Below are 8,014 nucleotides of genomic sequence, written 5' to 3'. Positions count from 1 at the left end.
CAATATCTCTGATCATCAAGGAAATGTAAATTAAAAGCACAGTAATGTATCAACTCATACTTGTTGAAGTATGTTAACACGTTTATAAAAAGATAAATGTTGGCAAGGATATAAAGAAAAGGGAAATTGGTTACTATTTGCAGGAATGCCAATTACTATGGCCATAATGGAAAACAGTATGGGGGTTCCTCAAAAATGCAACTACTTTATGACCCCACAATCCTGTATCCAAAATATATGAAATCCTAATGTTGAATAAATGTCCACACAGTCCTGTTTGTTGCCACATTATTCACAAAAGCCAAGATATGGAATCAGCTTGTTCATCAATGGAGGAATGAATAAAGATGTAGTAAATGGATACAACAGAATACTATTCAATATTCTATTTTTTAAAATGAAATCCTATCATTTGCAAAGATATAGTGAACCTAGAGGACACGAAGTAGACAGAAATTAGGCAGGCAAATAAAAATATAGCTTGACCTCACTTAGGTGTGGAATCTAAAATGCTGAACTCAGAGAGCGCATAAAGTGATGGTTACCAGAGGCTGGAGGTAGGGGAGATGTTGGTTAAAGCCACAGGATTTTATTTTCTTTTTTTCTTTTTTCTTTTTAATTAAATTACAGTTGTGTACATTAATGCAGTCATGGGATACAATGTGTTGGTTTTATATACAATTTGAAATATTTTCTTCAAACTGGTTAACATAGCCTTCATGGCATTTTCTTAGTTATCATTAAGACAATTATATTCTACATTTAGTAAGGTTCACATGTACCCTTGTAAGATGCACCATAGGTGTGGTCCCACCAATTACCCTCCTTCCACTCATCCTCCCCTCCTACCCTCCCCTTCCCTTTTTCCCCATATTCTTGGGCTATATTTGGGTTATAGCTTTCATAAGAATGCTATAAATTAGTTTCATAGTGGGGCTGAGTACATTGGATACTTTTCCTTCCATTCTTGAGATACTTTGCTAAGAAGATATGTTCTAGCTCCATCCATGTAAACATGAAAGAGGTGAAGTCACCATTTTTCTTTAAGGCTGCATAATAGTCCATGGTGTACATATATCAAAATTTATTGATCCATTCATGGGTCAATGAGCACTTGGGCTTCTTCCATGACTTAGCATTTATGAATTGGTCTGCAATAAACATTATGGTACAAATATCTTTGTTATATGGTGGCTTTTGGTCTTCTGGATATATACCTGGTAGAGGAATTGTAGGATCAAATGGCAGGTCTATTTTTAGTTCTCTAAGTGTTCTCCAAACATCTTCCCAGAAGGAACATATTTGCATTCCCACCAGCAGTGTAGAAGTGTTCCCTTTTCTCCACATCCCAGAATTTTAGTTAGAAATAAGTTCAAGAGATCATATTGACTACTGTTAATAATAATATATTATATACATGAAAATTGCTAAGAGAACAGATTTTGTGTTCTCATAACAACAAAATTATGTGAAGTAATGCATATGTTAATTGTAATAGCTTAATTTAGTCATTTTAGAAGGTATACATACATCAAAACATGCATTTAATTAATTTCATTTTTACTGACCAATTTAAAAATTAATTAGTCAAGAAATTAGAAGTAAACTAGAATATTTAGCTTTAAAAAATAAGCAGGGTGAACATGGTGGCTCATGCCTATAACCATTCCTAGCACTCTGGGAGGTGGGATTGAGTTCAGGAGTTTGAGACCAGCCTGAGCAAGAGCAAGATCTTGTCCCTACCAAAAATAGAAAAATTAGCCAGGGCTGTGGCAGGTGCCTATCCTGCCAGCTATTCAGGAAGCTGAAGCAACAGGATGGCTTGAGCCCAAGAGTTTGAGTTGCTGTAAACAGCACTGTTTTCCAGGGCAACAGAGTGAGACTCTGTCTCAAACAAAAACAAAAAACCGCACTAAAATCCAAGTATGCTACTCTAAAATGTGGCATGTGTTTGTACATAAATAATAAAGAAAATTTAAATTTATAAAAATAAATATAAGGAATAATTTATAAATAAGCCAATAATAAGCGAAATTATTGTTATAGAAGTCTTTAAAAATTGTAATATATTTATGCCTCAAACTTCTAGTCTGTTTTTAATAAAGATAAATTATATCTGACTTACTTTTTTAATTCCATGACTGTGGGCTTCATTATAACTTTTTTAGTGGTATTAATTTATTATCTATTTTAGTATTATTTGTATTAATGCTCAATGGATATGAAAATGACATCAAACAAACTGTACACATTTAAAGAGTATAATTTGATATGAACTTGGTACATTGGATTTGCTTGTGAAAAACTCTAATACAAATATTATGGAATATCAACCAAAAAATGTTTCTCAGTTTCCGCTTCTCTCTCTTTCTCTCAAACTCCCTTCACCCCGCTTATTCTCAGGCAATTACTGATTGACTTTCTGTCCCTATAGATTAGTCTGTAATCTCCAGGATTTTACATAGATAGGATGATACTCTCTGTGTATACTTTTGTCTGGATTCTTTCACTCAGCATAATTATTTGAGAGTCATCCATATTGTAGGGTGTGGCCCTGGCTCATGGTTCATTCCTTTTAATTAAATAGCACTCCATTGTGCTCTATGGATGAAGGTCACTACAAAAGTTTTGAGACAGACTATGTTATGGTCCATTCCTTCACATCTGAGAATTATGGTGGACAGTAAATACCCTTTCTGATTCATCTGTGCAAGTCTCAACTTGCTGGGCTTATCCTAGGAGGCTTCATCTGTTTCCGTCCACTTAACACTTGATGGCCATCAGGTATGCAGCTGGGAAGAGATCAATCCCCTTTGCACGATGCTTTTCTATGATTTTGAAAGTGGGCGAAATGAGTCTCAAAGCCTTGACCATTTGTAAGGTTTCAAGGACCTTACTCCTACCCATGGAAGGAAGTCTTAAGAGTTTAGGAGAGACTGAACCTTGCTGAAAGACAAGGAGAGGAGTGAGCGCCTAGCGGCCACAGTGACCAAGAAAAACAGAGCTGCTGTGAAAAAAATTGGCTCCCAAAACAGTTGACTAAGGTACAAGGACATTGAAGTAGCACTGCAGATTTGATCCCAGCAGCGTCCAAAACCCTGCACGATTCTCTTCAAGTCAGAGAGGTTTCACCGGATGAGGCCTCACACCCTGACAGATCAGCACAAGTGCCTCTGTATTGAATGGTGTGAAGAAGCGCCAGTCAGATCTGGGTGGGGGTGGGGGGGACAAGTCTACAGGCGTCCCTGACACTGTTACTGGCGATGAAAGCCAGATTTGCCAGACTGACCCAGGGAATAAGCGTCAGTAGACTGGGTGGATTTTTCCCAATGAAAATTCCCCAGCAAAAGTAAAGTGGTCCCAAAGTTTCAGTGTCAAGCAAGGAGGCCAGGCCGCTGGCTTCAGCCCAGGAAACAGACCTATACATTTCATTCTGGGTGTGTCTCATTCTGGCCTCAGGTGCCAAATCACCTTAGAAGTCACAGTCCTTATTAGTAGGAGCGAGCGTCTCCTCAGCAATCTCAGGCAGCTGACATTCAATTTCTAACAGTGGTTACATCAGCTTCATTATGGAATCCTAATTTTCCTAATTCATTGTCAGGTTTACTTGCCCCCCTGTTCTTCACAATTATTTATTAGTCCTCCTGTCGCCTGCAGCAGCTTCTTCTGAGGCTGTTTACAGAAGTGATGCACACGGGTGTGGAGACGGCTATGCAGTAACGTCGGTGTTCTCCTCTCATGCTCTTACGTGCTCTCGTGCTCTTTACTGAGTGACCGATGATGTTAAATCCCTTCCCCGTTCCCTCATTCCCAAGGTGTTTCTTTTCAGGTGTCTCCCACATGTCAGAAAGAACCCGGGCGCAATTTTCTTCTCCAAAAGTGGTCATGTTGCCACTGTTCCTCTGAAGAAACACAGCACTGTCACTGCTCACCTGTGCACAGCGTCATGCCTACATCTCAGCAGCTTCCAGGAGGCCACAGGGTGTGGAGGACCATCTTGCATGGTGTCGATGCTTCTGCCCACACAGGCAATGTCACCATACAGTTCCGGGAAGCCACAGAAGTTAAACTTATGCTCATCCATGCTACAGTCCTCACCTGGGCCTCGTGTGATTATTTCCTATTCCCTACAGTAAAAAAATCACACACAGAGAAGCAGCTTCCCAGCACTGAAGATGTTCACGCCTACAAGAGTGAGCTTACAGCACTTGAAGAAAACGAGTGGAAACAGGGTTTTCAAAAATGGATTACAAGAATGCAAATGTGCCTAGTAAGTCATGGCATATATGGAGAAAATATAGTAATCACAATGATTTTACACTTCTTAATATTTGTGTATCTCAAAATTTTTGTAGTGCCCCTCATACACATGTACCTACGTGTGGGTTGTTCACAGTTTGGAGCTATTATTATGAATCTAGCTGACATAATCAGTGTAGTACCCCTGTGCCCCTGTGTAGTTTCCTTATGGACGTAGGCATCTATTTCCCTGGAGTAAATATCTAGCAGATGACTGGTATCCTCAAAAAAGGGTAAACTTGAAAACAGAGGGAGATAAGCTCACAGGCAGGACATCACGTGAACATGAGAGACGAGACCAGGTTGATGAACCAAGCCCAAGAGCACTAAAGATTGCCTGCAAACCCCAGAAACTGAGAGGAAGGAATGCAACGTAGTCCCACAGTCCATTTCTTCCAGCTCACATCTGGGAGATAAACTGCGTTTGATCTAAGAACTAAGTTTGTGGGATTTTGTTATGGCAGCCCTAGATAACTAATACCTGCAGAGCCAACAAGTTGCTATGGAACTAGATAGTTCAGCTCTATAAATATAAAATTAAAGCTATGGTTTTTGTACAAAATTCTTTGTTTAGGAAACAGGCAGCTAACATTCAATTTGTAACAGTGGTGACATCAGCTTCATTGTGGTCTCCTATTTTTTCCTAATTCATTGTCAGGTTTACTTGCCCCCCTGTTCTTCATAATTATTTACTGGTACTCCTGTGCTGCCTGTCACAGGGTATCTAGCATATATGTTTTGTCACTTCTTTCATCACTCTTCAGTAAGGTTAAATTAAGCTCATTTTCCACATAATTATTTGCCTTTTCTGTATTATTCTATAGTTTCAGATTTTCCATAAATTTGCATTGCAGTGTTAATGTATCTTCAAGCTGTTCATAAATTCCAAAGCAGTATGCATAATAACATCATGATTAATATTAAAATAATATGAAATAAACACTTTAAAGTGTTAGTTTTAGGGGAATAACCGTTAAAATATTACTAGTGATAAGTTAAAGCAAATTCTTGATTAGCTATGTGTAAAACTTCTTCATCATTGTATAAAAAACCTTACCAACAGATGATTAATTTTAGTAGCTTTTTTCCCTAAATGCTTTAAAATTTGAGAGTTATTGCGCAATAATTGTCATTTTGGATTTCCCCAATTAGCTTTCCCATATATTCTAATTTATAACCAACACGTGTAAGTTGGTAATTTAAAGCTTTTGATCCAAAGTTTTTTGCGTGGTGCAATACACAGATACACATATAATACATGTGGAAATTTCCAGCAATTTTCTCAGGTATTTTTTTTTTTCTCTTGTAAGTTCAAGCAAAGCCAACAGAAATAGTCTCATCTTCTCAAATAATGCTTCCAACACGAGATAGACATATTTGACCAAGCCCATTACCCATAATTAAACTTCATTATAAGATAACTGTTGGAAGGTCCGTACAGAACTGTTAAACTATTAGGAACAGATTTTAATATGATGCAGACTTTGGCGACCAACCAAATCCAACTGGACATTTCTTATATCTTAATGTCAATGTTAATAGCAACATTTGAATTGAAGTAAATTAAATCTCCTTGAATGTCAAGCATGCATGTAACATATTTTCTCATATATTTATAGAAAAAAGCATATGTCCCTTGGTATAATTATGGTGGTTTGTTCTTCACCATTTTAACTGAAAAATGGCAAATTTCAGCTCTTCTATCTATAATAGGAACAATTGTTTTACATCATTCTTTTTATCTCACCATCAAGAGTACCATGCCCAATACCCAACTGTTTTCATAAGCAGATACAATCTTGTACCTCAATAATACTAGCATATCCTGTAGATGTAGAGTAGCTCTCTGTTGTGTGTGATAAAGGAAAGGGCTTGTGACAAGTCTTTAGCTGTACTTTGTTGGAATAGGACTTCATTCCAAGCTGTCCAATTTCAAATTCCCTACTGATTCCCTCCCAATTTTGTTCCAATTACTATACCCTGGATTATGTTATTTCCTTATATTTGCAACTGAATTGCTTGTTTTTGAATATTGCCCCATGAAACTGAGTTTGTCATTGTATCTGTAATTATAAGAGTTTATAATTCAAGTCCCGGTTTATATTCAGTAATCTAATACTGATTGAATCCCTATTAGTTTGATAATGGCCTCTGTAAAGATTTTCTATAATAGGAAAGCTTATTGTTTACAAGTGGAATTGAATCACATTACCAGTGATAATATTAAGAGATAAAGTAATTTGATTATCTGATGGACTTCACCGATGGGGACTGGAGATTGCTATATTTAAATAGAGTCATTTTTAGAGAATATTTTATTTCAGAGTTTTTGAAAAAAATTAAACATGTAAGCCAGAATATTTTCCAATGTTACATTCATCTTCAGTTTTCTCAGACCAAAGTCTAGGACCAAGGGTTTTCATCTTATTTTTTTCTAGAAGTTCGGTCTCAGCAATGAGTTTTTGGATATGATACCAAAAGCACAAGCAACAAAATAAAAACATAAATAAGTGGGATTACACTAAAGCAAAAAGTTCCATGCAACAAGGAAACAGCCACAATGAAAAGATAAACTTATAGAATTAGAGAAAATATTTGTAGATAATTTGGGTGCAATTGTTAATTTTCAAAATATTCAAGAAATTCTTATAATTCAATAACATAAAAACATAAAAATAGTAAAAAAACTATTAACTTTGTACAAAAATGAGCCAGTGGCCTAAATGGACATTTATTCGAAGAACATACACAAATGGCCAAAAAAGTATGAAAATGTGGAAAAGTAGTCAATATCAATAACCATTGGACAAATGCAAACCAAAACTCGAGTGAGATATCACTGTATATTTGTTAAAATAACTATCATTTAAAAAATGAACAATAAATGTTGGTGAGATGTGAGAAACCGGGTACACTGTTGATGGGTATGCAAATTGTGTAGCTTTTACAGAAAATGGTATAAAGAGTCCTCAGGAAAGTAAACACAGGATTACTATATGACTAGCACTCCCATTTTTAGATACATATCCAAAGGAATTGAGGTCTGTATGTCAAAGAGAAATCTGCACTCCCATGTTCACTGCAGCTATGACCATACTAACCCAAATATCCACCATCCTGAATAAGCACCATCAGAGGAATGGATGGAGAAAGCACGGTACTCACGCACATGGTAATATTATTGAGCTACAAAAAGGAAGTAAATACTGCTGTTTACAATGACCTGGAGGGACCTGGTGAACACCATGATGAGTAAAACAAGCCCTATACAGAAAGATAAGCACCTCACAATCTAACTTTTATGTAGAATTTAAAATAATCCAAATCAGAAAAGCAGAAAGTAGAATAGTTATCCAGAGATAGAGGAAGGGAGAAATGGGGAGGTGGTGGTCAAGCCTGGAAGGAAGGTCAAAGGAAGACAGCCATCAAGATACTTTTTCAGTTACTAAAGGATAAATATGTGCTGAGATCTACCATACAGCACAGTGCCTATAGCTAACAATCCTGGATAGTGTACTTAAAATGTGTTAAGAGGGTGTATCTGTATTCAGTGTCATTCATTACCACACACACACACACACACACACATTCCCAAAGGAAACGTTGGGAGGGGATAAGTATCTCTGGGGCCTTGATGTTGCTGAAGAGTGTGTACTTATCTTCAGACTCACTAAGCTACATACACTAAGCTACATACACTAAGCTACATACACTA

This window comes from Otolemur garnettii, unplaced genomic scaffold, assembly GCF_000181295.1.
Source record: "Otolemur garnettii isolate 467f Iridium unplaced genomic scaffold, OtoGar3 scaffold00012, whole genome shotgun sequence".
In the NCBI taxonomy this organism is placed as follows: Eukaryota; Metazoa; Chordata; class Mammalia; order Primates; family Galagidae; genus Otolemur; species Otolemur garnettii.
This window is presented reverse-complemented; position numbering follows the sequence as displayed.